At 42.0% G+C, this 14,496-nt stretch overlaps 1 long non-coding RNA gene across 1 annotated transcript; it reads right to left on the minus strand.

The window, feature by feature from the left end:
* Window positions 1-8,932: 8,932 nt before the first annotated feature.
* LOC148129768 (uncharacterized) lies at window positions 8,933-14,193 on the minus strand. The gene is made up of 3 exons (XR_015750686.1): window positions 14,167-14,193; window positions 12,136-12,239; window positions 8,933-8,951 (listed from the first exon to the last, which is right to left on the minus strand). It is a non-coding gene; the product is annotated as an uncharacterized LOC148129768 (long non-coding RNA).
* Between the last annotated feature and the right edge of the window lie 303 nt (window positions 14,194-14,496).

Genomic DNA, 14,496 nt, shown 5'->3' on the forward strand with positions numbered 1-14,496 from the left:
ACGGTGCTCATCTCCGTTACAAAGCCAAAGAGCCAGCGCTGTCCGAGGACGTCTCTGTGGTCATGTGGCCGGCATGACTAAACGCCGAAGGCGCACGGAACGCTGTTCCCTTCCCGCCAAAGCAGTCTCTATTTTTCTACTTGTATTTTTACATGCTTTCGAACTGCTAGGTTGACAGAAGCTGGGACAAGTAGCGGGAGCTCACTCCATTACATGGCACGAGGGATTCGAACCGCTGAACTGCTGACCTTTCTAATTGACAAGCTCAGCGTCTTGGCCACTGAGCCACCACTGAGTCCCTCTCTCTAGTACTCACATTAATTTATTCTATATCTGTCCAAATTCCTTGTGTGTCCAACCACACTTGGCCAATAAAGAATTCTATTCTATTCTATTCTATTCTATTCTATTCTATTCTATTCTATTCTATTCTATTCTATTCTATTCTATTCTATTCTATTCTATTCTATTCTATTCTATTCTATAATGCCAACCCAAGGCAGTTCAAGACTTCTAAATCCAAAGGAATTTTCTTTGCTTTCCCGACATCTGTAGCAAACCAAATCATTTTTACTACGAAGGATTGCAGAAAGGAGCTGTAAAGGACACCAGTCATGCAGGATTTTTGGGCAGGATGTCCTCTTCAAAGGAACTTCTGGAGAAGTGTCCAACTCTTCTCGAACAAGGCAAAAGAATATCTCTCTTCTCCCTCCCCTTTTAGGTTTTTAGTTTTGTTCAAAGTTGTGTTGCGTCTACGATTGAGCAATCTTTTCCTTGGTTGAGTTTCTTACTTTTTAAGTAGCTTCTTTGGAATTGGGTCCATGCAAAAAAAAAAAAAAGTTTTGGTTTCAGATTGCAAAGTTTAGGGTAGAATCCTTGAGTTCAACGAGATCATGGAGATGAGTGTTTTTCAACCTTGGCTTTCAACTTTAAGACGTAAGGACTGATGGGAATTCGGGAGACATGTTGGCTGAGGAATTCTGGGTGTTGAAGTCCAGATAGTTGAAAGTTCCTAAGGTTGAAAAACACTGATTTAGATTATGGAGGCCTCCAGCTGAAAGCATCCTCAAAACAGAATTGTTGATACATCCTTGGTTTGACTCACCCACCCCAGCAGATTCTGAAAACCTTACTGGAATATTGTATTTATGCTTGTTTGCCAAGCCATCTTCTGGCACAGGAATAAGGGCTTGATTAGAAGCTTAGTTCCAACATCAAGCTGGCTGTATTTATTGGTCCTTTTATAATAGACATCTGCATTCACAGGAGTGCAAAACAGAGGAAGACACAAACGCATGTGAAGATTGAACACCGATATATTTTTAACTCAATGGCTTGGTAGGGATGTGGAGAAAATCCAAATAGAGTTTCTGAGCATTTTTTTGATGGAGTGTGCTTTCACATCTGTCTGCAGCTGGAAATCCCGTTGAAACTCTTCCCTTCACACTCTTTCCATCCCAATTTAATTTCTCCTTCAGCGGAAACACCTGCACTGGACATCTATCTATCCAAGCTGAGACTTCTGGGAGCTGAAATCCCCCAACATCTGGAGGGCATCAGGTTGGGGAAGGCTGATGTAATAGCTTGCTTGGCTCTTAGCCCAAAGTTTTAAGGATTTGAGGTCATGGGAACCTTTAAGTCTGGTTTGAAATATCAATTTCCACATATTTTTTTTGAAGCCTACCCATAATGCAGTTTTCTTTTTCTTCAGGGTCTCCCATCGAAATCTCCTTTCCTTCTTTCCTTGGCTTTAATCTCCAACATGAAGCTGTGCAAAATGTAATTTTTAAAAGAGGTTGCCAAATGTCCCTTATCTTTCCCAGCACAAACACAAATCCATCATCTTCATGGCTGTTCCTCTTGAGATTCCTTTTGCCCCGGCCTTCCTGAAATGGCACCTATCTCATCCATCTTGCGAAAAATATAATGTTCTTCTGGTATTTAATTTTTAGCCAGTTGGTACTTAATGAACATAGTGGCTAATCTTTCCAAGGAAGACATGTGTATGAAATAGGTGAGACCTTAGATCACCTCTGACCCATCTGGAGAAGCTTAGGTTTTGCATGGAAATGTTAGTTTGTTGGAACTTCAGCTCAATTCTAGTTGCTCAAGAGCATCAGTGAATAGTCCATGCCTGTTCATGTTCTACCTGTGGTTTTCTGGGAAGTCACCTTTGTTTGTATTTGAGAACTTGACATTCGTCCTTTGAGGTAGATCCAGTTTAGAAAGAGACAGATGTAGACATCTTAGGAATACCTTTTATTGTATTAGGGAAAATTGCAGAATCTTGAAAACCTGTCCTAGTTTCTCTTTGTCCTATTTTATGGTAACCAAAATCAAGGAGGGTTTATTTATAAAAAAAGATATTGAGACTCTAGAAAACGTACAGAGAAGAGCAACCAGGATGATAAGGGGACTGGAGACTAAAACATACGATGAAAGGTTGCAGGAACTGAGCATGGCTGGTCTAGTGAAGAGAAGGACCAGGGGAGACAGGAGAGGCCTGGGGGGGGGGGGGGGGGGGGGGGGGGGTCTTCCAGAAAAAGACTAGGCATTTTTTTTATTGATTTGGGGGGGGGGTTCTTTGTCCTCTTTTGGGGGGTGGTCGGGGGGGTCGGGGTCCTCGTTGTCCCTTTTTCCCTTATGTGGGGGGTCATATCAAACTCTGGGTCTTCTATAAGGGGGGGTGGGGGGGGTGGGTGGGGGGGGGGGGGGGGGGGGGGGGCATAAAATTTTGTTATAGGGGGGTATGGAACAGGGGGGGGGAGGGGGGGGGGGGGGGGGGGGGTGGGGGGGGAGGAAACCGGGAGAGGGGGGGGGCAGGCGGTAGAGGGGGGGGGGGGGGGGGGGAGTGGGCTTTGTTTTTCCGGGTTTTTTTGGGGCCGCCGGGGGGGGGGGGTGGGGAATAGTTCTTTTATTTTTTTAACTTGAAGATCTGTGGATTTCAACTCCAAGAATTCCCCAGCTAGAACTAGGCGGGATATGATAGCACTGTTCCAATATTTTCAGGAGCTCCTACAAATATGAGGGGATCAAACTATTTTCCAAAGCACAAGAAACAATTGCTGGAAACTAACCAAGGAGAGAAGCAACCTAGAACCAAGGAGAAATTTCCGAACAGTGAGAGCAATCAACCAGTGGAACAGAAGTTGCCTTCAGAAGTTGTGGGTGCTCCATCACTGGAGGCTTTCAAGAAGAGACTGGACTGCCACCGGTCAGAAATGGTGCAGAGTCTCCTGCTTGGGTGGGGGGTTGGACTAGAAGATCTCCGAGGTCCCTTTCAACTCAATTATTCTCTGTTCTGAAGAAGATTAGGATAAGTCTTCATGGAATGTTGATGGTCCAACTTGCAAACAAGGAAATTCTAGTTCTCTAGTTCTCCCAAAGTAATTCCAGTTGCTCTCCCAACCTTGTGACAGTAAGACCAGCTCAAAAGTGAAACCAGGGATAAGGTGGCGAGCGTGTTTTACTTTCCCTTGGTGTGTTCCAGCCAAATCTGGACAGCCATCCATCAGAGATGCTTTAACCTGGATTCCTGCCCCAGAGCAAAGTGTTGGATTTCCCCAACGTTGACAATCCTTTTTCATTCGACAACCTGATGATTCTAAAGATGATAAATCCAGAGGCTAAGATGATTGAACTGCAGCCACTGAAGATATAAAAAATCCTCTCTTTGTCTGTGAGTCTATGCGTGCCTTTGACCCCTACCCGCTAAGGAAGACTGCAGATAAATCCTGACTTGGTTAATGGCAAAGATAAAAAAAAATCCAGTCCAGGCAGACTTTCCATGAAATGTAAATTCCTCCAGTTCCTTCACCCCCCCGATGGTTCTGAAATAAAGTTGAGCTTTCAACGCCATGTCAAATGCCCCAAATGCAAAACATACCCAATTTTGGTGTTTCTTTTTTACACAAAAGATCCTTTATGCCAGAAGTCTATGGATGAATTCTCTCCTCTGGCACATGAAGAAGAAGAAGAAGAAGAAGAAGAAGAAGAAGAAGAAGAAGAAGAAGAAGAAGAAGAAGAAGAAGAAGGAGAAGGAGAAGGAGAAGGAGAAGGAGAAGGAGAAGGAGAAGGAGAAGGAGAAGGAGAAAGAAGAAGAAGAAGAAGAAGAAGAAGAAGAAGAAGAAGAAGAAGAAGAAGAAGAAGAAGAAGAAGAAGAAGAAGAAGAAGAAGAAGAAGAAGAAGGTCTAAAAGGAAGTAGCAGCCGCTAGTTCATCTTTCATTTTAACACCTCGCTTTCCCCTGGTGTGTCTCTTTCTCTCTCTCTTTTTAAAAACAACCTCCATTCTTGCTTTCTAATTTTGCGATTACTCTTCCCTGGCTTGGGAAGGCAAGGAAGTTAGCAATTTTTTCCCCATCTTTCTTTCCTCTCTCTTGTAATTATGGCTCTCCCCGGCTTTTTGCCCCTTCACTCCTGGAATCAAGTCGCCCCAAGTCAAAACACCTGTTGTAATGGAGAAGATAATTGTGCTGGTGTTGCTTCGTTTGCAGCTCTACGTTTGGCCGAGAGACCATAATTGATTGTGACAGAGCCTCGGATGACAACATGCCGGAACAATGTACTCCTGCTAGGCTGAACAGGGTCAAGACGGATGGTTCACAGACCCCCATCCCACCCAATGGGGCAGAGAGTAAATTAATCCAGGCAGCTTGTTGGAAATCTGTTGGCTTAGTCAGAGTCCTTCACAGGTAATCTGTTCTGACCAAGGCTTCTGAGATCATAATTAAGCACACGCTTAGTTAAAACAACTCTTGTTTTATTTCAATGCTGGGAATTATGTTCATTCCCAGCCTGTGATGAGTCACAAACAGTCCCTCGAGATAAGCACCCATCTTTCTCTCCTTTGAATTGCTGCCAACAACAGAAGTGCCAAATAAACTATAAAAAAACCAGCTGAAGAACAAAGTACACACAGAGCTTCAAGGTTTAATCTGAACTGAGCAAATGACTTTGCTTCCTGCAAAGGTTTTCCTACCTTTGTACTTCCTTTATACCTTAAGGGAGGGGCAATCACCTCCAAGCCTTACTTCCAAATCACCCCTTTTGTCTCAGCTACTCTTGCCTTCTAGCAGCTCTGTGCACACGCGCACTGGGAACAAGCTCCCTTCGTTCCTCTGCTTCGCTGCTGCCAGACTACAAAGGCTCCGGAAACAGCACCTCAGTCCCAGATGCCCCTGGCAGGACCCTTGTCTGAGTCCTCTCCAGACTCCCAGACTTGTCCCCATTCTTCCCCACTGTCTGATTCCACTGCCGTCTGCACAGGCTGCCAGCGAACCACAACATAATCCCCAAGTTCATTTAGTGACCCTTCCAAGACCCTTCCGAAAAAAGTGGCTTATGATGGTTTTTCACAGTCATGACCATTGCAGCATCCCCACAGCCACGTGATCACAATTTAGACACTTGGTAACTGACTCAGATTTATGAGGGTTGCAGTGTCCCAAGGTCACGTATCTGCGACCTTCTGATAAGTGGGGAAGCCAGATTCACTTAACAACCGTGTTACTAATTTAAGAATTGCAGTGATTCACTTAACAACTAGGGAAGAAAAGTAGTTAAGGGGGCAAATGTCAGTTTGAAAAGGCTCCATGCCCATTTGCACCACTCAGCTGACCCCAAAAACACAGATAAAACCTCCAGGTGGCCTCAACGACCCTCTAAAAGGATGCAAATGACCAGCTGTCTGCAAGGAGTACCAATCCTTCCCTTCCCCACCATCCAGTCAGAAGCTTCTTGGATGAGAAGCAAAACGTCTTCTAAGAAGAACCAGAAAGTCCAGTTGCCTCTTGAAAAAAGCACCTCTGGGACAACCCGAGTTGGAAGGGACTTCAGAGGTCTTCTAGTCCAACCCCCCTGCTTAGGCAAGAAACCCTATAGCATTTCAGACAAAGGGTTGTCCAATCCCTTCTTAAAAACCTCCAGCGTTGGATCACCCATAATTTCTGGAGGCAAGTTACGAAATGATGTTGTAAGTCAAGACAAGCTGTATGGATCCAGCTGCTGTTTTCTACAGAAAGTTAAAACAGAAATAGACAAAGAGAAAGGCTATATTGTGGCATCTAAAGACAGGTGTGATTGCACCGAATAATTGCTACTATATGCATCAGCTATACCCTATGACTATCATTAAGTGTTGTACGTAATGATTCTTGATTCTTAACGAATGTATCTTTTATGTATGTATTTCTTTTATGTACACTGAGAGTATTTACACCAAGACAAATTCCTTGTGTGTCCAATCACACTTGGCCAATAAAGATTATTCCATTCCATCCCATCCCATCCCATCCCATTCCATTCCATCCCATTCCATCCCATTCCATTCCATTCCATTCCATTCCATTCCATTCCATCCCATTCCATTCCATTCCATTCCATTCCATTCCATCCCATCCCATTCCATTCCATTCCATTCCATTCCATTCCATCCCATTCCATCCCATTCCATCCCATTCCATCCCATCCCATTCCATTCCATTCCATTCCATCCCATTCCATCCCATTCCATTCCATTCCATTCCATTCCATTCCATTCCATTCTATATTCTATTCCATTCCATTCCATTCCATTCCATTCCATTCCATTCCATTCCATTCCATTCCATTCCATTCTATTCCATTCCATTCTATTCTATTCTATTCTATTCTATTCTATTCTATTCTATTCTATTCTATTCTATTCTATTCTGATACTTCTTGGATGGTCATTCAAGACCATCATTCAGGGTCATGAGATGATGCTCCCCCTCCCAGGCTCATCCTCTCTGGAAACTCCCGGTGTGTGTTTCAAGCGATGAATTAAATAAACAACTAAAGGAAGCTGCTAAAATATTCATTCGGGTGAATGCATCTTGCAAAAGGAGGCAGGAAGGCAGATCTAGTTTCCATCGCATTTGAGTGTTGCCACCTTCCTAAGAGAACTTCAGCCCCAGAGAAAAATACACGGCTGAAAGTTCACCCCGTTAATAAATTTTACAAAGCAGGTTGAGAGCCGCAGAATCATGAAGAGCTTTAAGAAAAAAAAAACCTCGAGGTATCCTCAAACAGGTTTTTGATGCAGGCCTGCCCTTGTATTTTTCTCCTTCACAGGTAATTTGGATGCAAAAAATCCCAGCGTCCATCGCTTTGGTTGCAAGCACCAGCTCTTACAGGTGCATAAGTGCACCATCGTGCCTCCCATCCCTGTCCTATTGTCCCCATTTAATCGTACCTATTTTCTGTATTCTTACTCATGTTTATACTTATACCTATTATTTTGCAAACGATTGATAAATCAAATAAGTAAATAAAATAACAAAATAAAAGAAGGAAGGAAGGGGAAAGGAAGAAGAACAGGGAAGGAAGGAAGGGAAAGAAGGAAGGAGAGAAAAGGGAGGGAGGGAGTGGGAGGGAGGAAGGAAGGAAAGAAGGAAGGAAGGGGAAAGGAAGGAGAACAGGGAAGGTGAAGGAAGGAAGGAGAGAAAAGAATAGAGGGAGGACAGAAAGGAAGGGAGGGAGCAGGAGGAAGGAAGAAAGGAAGGAAGGAAAGGAAAGGAGAATACCCATTCCTAAGAGGTCTGTAAGGGGTGTGCACAAGTGCACCATCGTGCCTCCTGTCCCTGTCCTATTGTTCCCATTTAATTGTACCTATTTTCTGTCTTCTTACTCGTGTTTATACTTATTCCTATTATTTTGTGAACGATTGACAAATCAAATAAATAAATAAAACACTCTCTAGAAGTTGGCTGGGAGAATGTCTCAAGTTACTTCTTGAAGCAGCCTGCCTGGGAACTCGAAATTTAATTGACACAGTCTTGAAAACATTAGGGAGCATAAATCAGTTCCATTTTTTTAAAAATAACCCTCTCCCATCCCATCATCCCACTCCTCACCTCCCCATCCCAAATGGTTGCGTTTCTTCATTTCACATGGACGGCCTCCAAAATTCTGCCAGCACTTTTTGGGAAGGAAAAAAAAAAAATCTTAATAACGTTGGAGAAAGAACAGTTTTTCAAAGCCGTGTCAAGTTACCCAGTTCGCCTTCCTTTCCAGGCCCCCCTCCGACCCAGGAGACCGGCCTCCGATAAACACAGAGCAGAAGTTGGGAAATTACTTCATTTTATTGTGTCTCTATCAATTACCAACATCTTGATACCCATTCCTTCAGCCAGCAATGCCTCCCGGCCTTCCTCCAACCGATTTCCTTGAAAACTCTCCGAAAAACCCTCCAAACCGTGCATTCTTTCTCTCTCCCTACCATCCTTTCCTGAAAAGGGGAAAAAAGAAAAAAAAGAAACTTGCAATGGATAGGGTAAATGTATTGGTAACAATATTGAATAGCTTGGCTTTTGACCAGTCCTATATTTCAAAGACACAAGGTCTGGGCTTACACACACTCTCTCTCTCTTTTCTCTCTCTCTCTCTTCCTCTCTCCTCTCTTTCTCTCTGTCTTTCTCCTCTGTCTCTTCCTCTTTCCTTTCCTCTCCTTTCTCTCTCTTTCTCTCTCTCTCTCCTCTCTCTCCCTTTCTCATTTACTCTCTTTCTCTCTCTCTCTTCCTCTGTCCTCTCCTCTCTTTCTCTCTCCACTCTCTCTTTCTGTCTCTCTCTCTCTCTTTCTCTCTCTCCTCTCCTCTCTTTCTCTCTGTCTCCCCTCTCTCTTTCTGTCTCCCTCTCTCTGTGTATGAGTGTTGGTGCGTGTGTACTGTGTATACACAAAATCTAAACCAAGATCTTACATCTCATATGCGTGCCCCAAGTGCCACACCCTGGCTGACCTCCAGCACAATCTTGGAGAGAGGAACTCATCCACCGAGATTTAATGGCCTCCTTGGGTTGGCCTGAGCTTCAAGATATTCAATTGTTTATACCTCCACTTTCGTTAATCTGTTTCAGATATCAGGAGGTGTATCACCACAAATTCAATCTGGATGACTGTTTGGATTACCCAGGCAGGATTCTGGTTGGTTGGCTTGAATGCAAAAGAAAAGACATGTTAAAAAGAAATGTATGAGGATTTTCATTTGCAGCCTCCTCTGTCCTAGACAAGTTTCATTTCCATTGCATACAAAGCAACAATAGTTACACCAACAACCGTTAACACAAATTTTTGAAACAGTATCGCCCTTTAATATAAACTTTCTGGATGATGTTCTTCCTTAGGTAGATTTCTTTGATGTAGACTTTTTTTTTGAAACAACAACTTATATTCAAGTTTGTATTCTGTTTAGTGCTTCTTCTATATAACTACTTTCAGGGGTAAAAACTCTGTTTTGGAGGTATTTTTTCATTACAAACAATATATTTTTTAAATTCGTGGCATTGTCAGAAGAGAAGAGCAGATTTGAATCAGTGCAGTGTTACAAGTTGGATGTGTTTGATTTTTGCAGTCTTTCTCTAAAAAGGGTTTTTGCTCCTGTCTTCTGAAACATCTTTGGAACCAGAAGTTACAGGGTATCAAAATCATCTGAATTGATTTGTGACATTTCAAATGGTTGTTGGGCAAATCACCTCTGTGATTTGGGTCACTGCCTTTCCATTCAAAGCTTTGTGAGCTCTTTGCAATAAATTTATTTGCAATAAATACACATATAACATCACCACAACATGTAGAGCCTGCCCATCTATTGTGCAAATATACTGTATATATTCCTGGAAGAATATGCCTTGGTGTTGAAGAAAACTTCAGCTACGTGGAAAAGTAGAAAGAACAAAAAAGGGGTGATAAGTCTTCTCTTGTATGCACTAGCTTCTATTTGCAAGTTTCTTTAAAAATATTTATATGGAGAAAGATGGGAAAAACTCTTTCTGGTGGTGATCCCATAATACCCATTGCAATGTTACATTGACTTCACAATGCCCATTGCAATCTCCTGTTGATTTCACAATGACAATTGCAATCTTGTGTTGACCCCACAATGACCATTGCAATCTTAGGTTGATCCCATAATGACAATTGCAATCTTGTGTTGACCCCACAATGACCATTGCAATCTTGTGTTGATCCCACAATGACCATTGCAGTCTTGTGTTGACTCTACAATGACCACTGCAACCTTCTGTTGACCATGCAGTAACCATTGCAATCTCCTGTTGATTTCACAATGACCATTGCAATCTTGTGTTGATCCCATAATGACAATTGCAATCTTGTGTTGACCCCACAATGACCATTGCAATCTTAGGTTGATTCCACAATGACCATTGCAATCTTATGTTAACTCCACAATGACCATTGCAATCTTGTGTTGATCCCACAATGACCATTGCAGTCTTGTGTTGACTCTACAATGACCATTGCTATCTTATGTTGACTCTACAATGACCACTGCAACCTTCTGTTGACCATGCGGTAACCATTGCAATCTTATGTTGACTCCACAATGATCATTGCAATCTTCTGTTGACTCCACAAAGGCCATTGCCATCTTCCTACCCATGTCATTGCATAACCATTCTCCACTTGCTCTGGGAAGAGGATCCCACCCCCCTCACTCTTGGCACCGCGATCCAACTCAAATGAATCAATTTGTGCAGATTTTTATTTCCATTTTAAGGAGTCCTTTGGAAGCAGTTACCTACATCAATTGGAATGCCTAATGGAGAACATCTTTGTCCATAAGTATGTTGGTGTGTGTGTGTGTGTGTGTGTGAACACACTGAAATCCCACTGCAATTAATTTAAAAGGAAGAGGAAACCAGCAAGAAACATCTTTCTCATTCTTAATTTAACCCTTCACTTTTCAAATGTTTTCCTCTTGCACCATAAAATATCTAGTTTTGGATATGGGGTTACCAATAACTCTCTTGTGGCACCATATCCCTCTGGATGGTTAGCACTTTGTGTTGCCAAATGCCATTTTACAAGGCTGTTATTAACATTACACATTTCATGGGTGACTGAGGACACTCAATCCTCCCCATTGATGTTTTACAATACACAGGGGGCCATTATTAATAGCCTAGTAAAATAATACTCAACCTGTAGTTATCTTAACTCAGAGGCCAGTAACACACAGACGAAAGAGAGAACGGCTTTGGAGCCAAGCTTTTCTTAAGCCCTTTGGAATGTCACAGCCTTAAAAAAATAAATAAAAATGAAAGGCAAGAAAAATCAGGTATTAAGGCTCTCTAGGGGAAGTATTACATGACGCAACGGGGGAATCTTACTGTCTTTCTGCCAGACATGTGAAAATAATTTTAAAGCGGACTAAAGAATAAAGACCACAGACAAAAGTCCAGTTCTGGGGTTGAACGCCAAATCATATTATCCAAAGCACAATGAAACCACGCTTTACTTTGTAATACATAATAATAATAATAATAATAATAATAATAATAATAATAATAATAATAATAATAATAATAATAATAATAATAATAATTTTCTCCTTGTTGATGTTTGTCCTCATTCTTTCATTTTATTTTTATTTTAAACCTAATTTCATTTTAATGTTATTTTTTTACGTTGTTTTACTTATCGGTTACATTCTATTGTACACCACTCTGAGACCTTCCCTTGAGACAGATGGGCAGTTTAGAAATATGAAATATTAATCATCAATAAATAAAGCATAAAGGAAACAGTCAAAAGTCCAGTTCGGGGATTGAACTCCAAATAATACCCAAAGCTCTCTGACCAGGTGCAAACAAACCAGGTTTTTTTTTTAAATAAATAATTTTTGAATAGCTATTTACTCTCTTTTCTAAGTTTGTCCTTATATTATAAAATTTCCAACCCTAATGTAATTTTCAATTTTCATGTTCATTTTTTTACGTGGTTTTCTTACCGGTTATATTAGATTATATTGTACATCACCCTGAGCCCCTCTTTGAGTGATATGGGCAGTTTAGAAATATGGAATATTAAAAACAAGCAAACAAACAAACAGACAATTGTCTGATTTATCCTGTTCAACAGCATTTCCTTCCTTTACCGTGAGCACCATTGCCCCTTTTACAAATCATGATTTAGCATGCTCACTTCGAACGGCAGTGTGTCGCCCGAGTTTTCGATATCTACGATGGGCTTTGCAAGGTTATTAGAGAATTTATTTTTCTCTTTCCTTTACAGATGGGGAGGCTGGGCAGTGATAGATGAGCGTGCCCATTTTATTTATTCAACAAACGGTTCCAGATGTGATTTCATCACTCACCTGATGACACCCTAACCTGCTGTTAGACCTTTGCAGTCACCTCCTGGCAAGATTTTGTGTTTGCTGGTCTTCCGTTCTGACGGCTTGGGAAAGACTGGAATTTTCTGGGAAACAATGGAATGCTTTGTTTGCATCTCTGGAAGAGTTATAACGATAGTAATAATAGTTATAGTAATGTGGCGGTACTTGGAGACAGCAGAAGAGAAGAGAAAGAACTGGAAAAGATCGCAAAATACAGAGACCCACAAATAGAGATAGAACGACGGTGGCCAAAGAGAGCGAAAGTAGCATCGATAGTCATAGGCACCTTGGGTGCAAACTTGAAACATCTGGCATGCCACTTGAACACCATTGGCATTGACAAATTCACCGTCAGTCAATTGCAAATGGCAGCTTTACTTGGAACAGCTTACATCCTGCGATGATATCTGTAACACCATCAAAAATCCACATCTTCCTAGCCCAGGTCCTTGGGAAGGACTCAACAGGTGGATAAAAATGCAAAATCCAACTGGAACACCTGGTTGACTGTGCAACCAACCATAATAATCATAGCAAGCAGGAATTCCTCAGCTGCTGCAGGGTTTACTCTCATGCCAGTCCATTCCTGATCTTAGCTAAGCATTGTGTAAACATTCATTTCCACCTTTCTGTCCGAATTTTAAATTCCTTTAACTGGTCTTTGAAGGACTCCAAGCCCCTTAACCATTTTTCTCGATCTTCTCTGCACTCTTTTCTGTTCCTTAGCATCCTAGTTGTGTTATGGTGAGCAGAACTGGACACAGTATTCCAGGTGTGGTTTATCCAGAGCAGCATAGAATGGTACTACCACGTCCAGTGATTTTGACACTATTAGAAGAGGACAACCAGTTGGGAAGATGGATGGATTCAGTTACAGCAGCAATTGGTGCTCCATTGGAAGACTTAAAGGCCCAGGTTTTGGGGCAGATGATTGTGGAGCAAATCTAGCTATATAAGATCTTCAGTGTTCTCTGAACTTTCTTGCAGATGTTTCATTATTCAACTATGTAATGTCATCAGTCCTAAAAGGGAGTGGGGTTTCTAGAGAGGGAGAGGAGGAGGAGGAGGAGGAGGAGGAGGAGGAGGAAGAGGAGGAGGAGGAGGAGGAGGAGGAGGAGGTAGAGGAGAACTATGGGGTCTTCAGTGCTCTCTGAATTTGGTGGTTTTCTTGCAGATGTTTCATTACCCAACCAGGAAATATCATTACTGAGCTACACATATTCTCTTCTAGTTATGTGATTGCCAAGATGATGTTGAGCTGATGGTCCATAATCAATCAATCAATGAACCAATCAATCATAGAGCTGTGGATTATTTGCTTCAAAACATCATATATTTTTTTTAAATTGATTTCCCCCCATGGTGAAACCTCCTGCAAGTGTTTTCAGAGGCTGCGAGTAGCCACGATAAATTAGGCTGAGAAACTTTAAGCCAACCCAAAGCTGAGTAGAACTTCTAGAATACATTGACCGGGATCTTTCCTTTCTCCTGCTTACAAATTCTTATTTAAGAAAGCAGAGTTTTTCTCTTTTCCTATCACATATCCTGTTCGGTCTGACAACCTTTTGAAATTCAGTTCAGCCGCTGCCCTTGCAGGAATGAAAAGATTGATCAACGAAGCCAAAACCCACCAAGGAGGGTGAGGGAGAAAGGAAAAGAAAAGAAGTAACAAATGTATTCCTGGGAAAGGAAATAACTCATGATAAACACTGACACGCATAAAATAGTGTCGACATGGCTTTTCTGGAGAAAGGCCAGCCCAATGCTGGTGCACCGTAGCTGCAAAATATAAGACTGTTTCAGGCTGTAGACCAAAGTCAATGACATGGTGTAGATTAATGGATTAAAGGAAGCCAGTTGATGGAATATAAGTGAACCGGCATTAATCAGGCCACCATATCATTCAGAAATCATTGCAATGGGACAGAGTAAGAAAAATGGCATTGAGAAAGAGTGGCTTGACCCTTTAAGGACAAAGAGAAAGATTTGCTCTCAATGACAAATCCTTACCAAGCCTTGGTAAGACCCCACTTGGAATCCTGCATCCAATTTTGGTCACCACAATATAAAGAAAAAGATGTTGAGACTCTGGAAAGAGTACAGAGAAGAGCGAGGAAGTTGATTAAGGGATTGGAGGCTAAAACATATGAAGAATGGTTGCAGGAATTGGGTGTGTCTAGTCTAGTGGAAAGAAGGACCAGGGTGTGTGTGAGACATGATAGCAGTTTTCCAGATAACAGATAATCAGAGTTGGAAGGGACCTTGTAGGTCATCTAGTCCAACCCCCCAAGTGGGAGACCCTACACCATTTCTGACAGATGGCAGTCCAATCTCTTCTTG

The sequence above is a fragment of the Notechis scutatus genome, chromosome 10, assembly GCF_049901735.1.
Source record: "Notechis scutatus isolate UNSWTSFEM ecotype Mainland chromosome 10, rNotScu1.2, whole genome shotgun sequence".
In the NCBI taxonomy this organism is placed as follows: Eukaryota; Metazoa; Chordata; class Lepidosauria; order Squamata; family Elapidae; genus Notechis; species Notechis scutatus.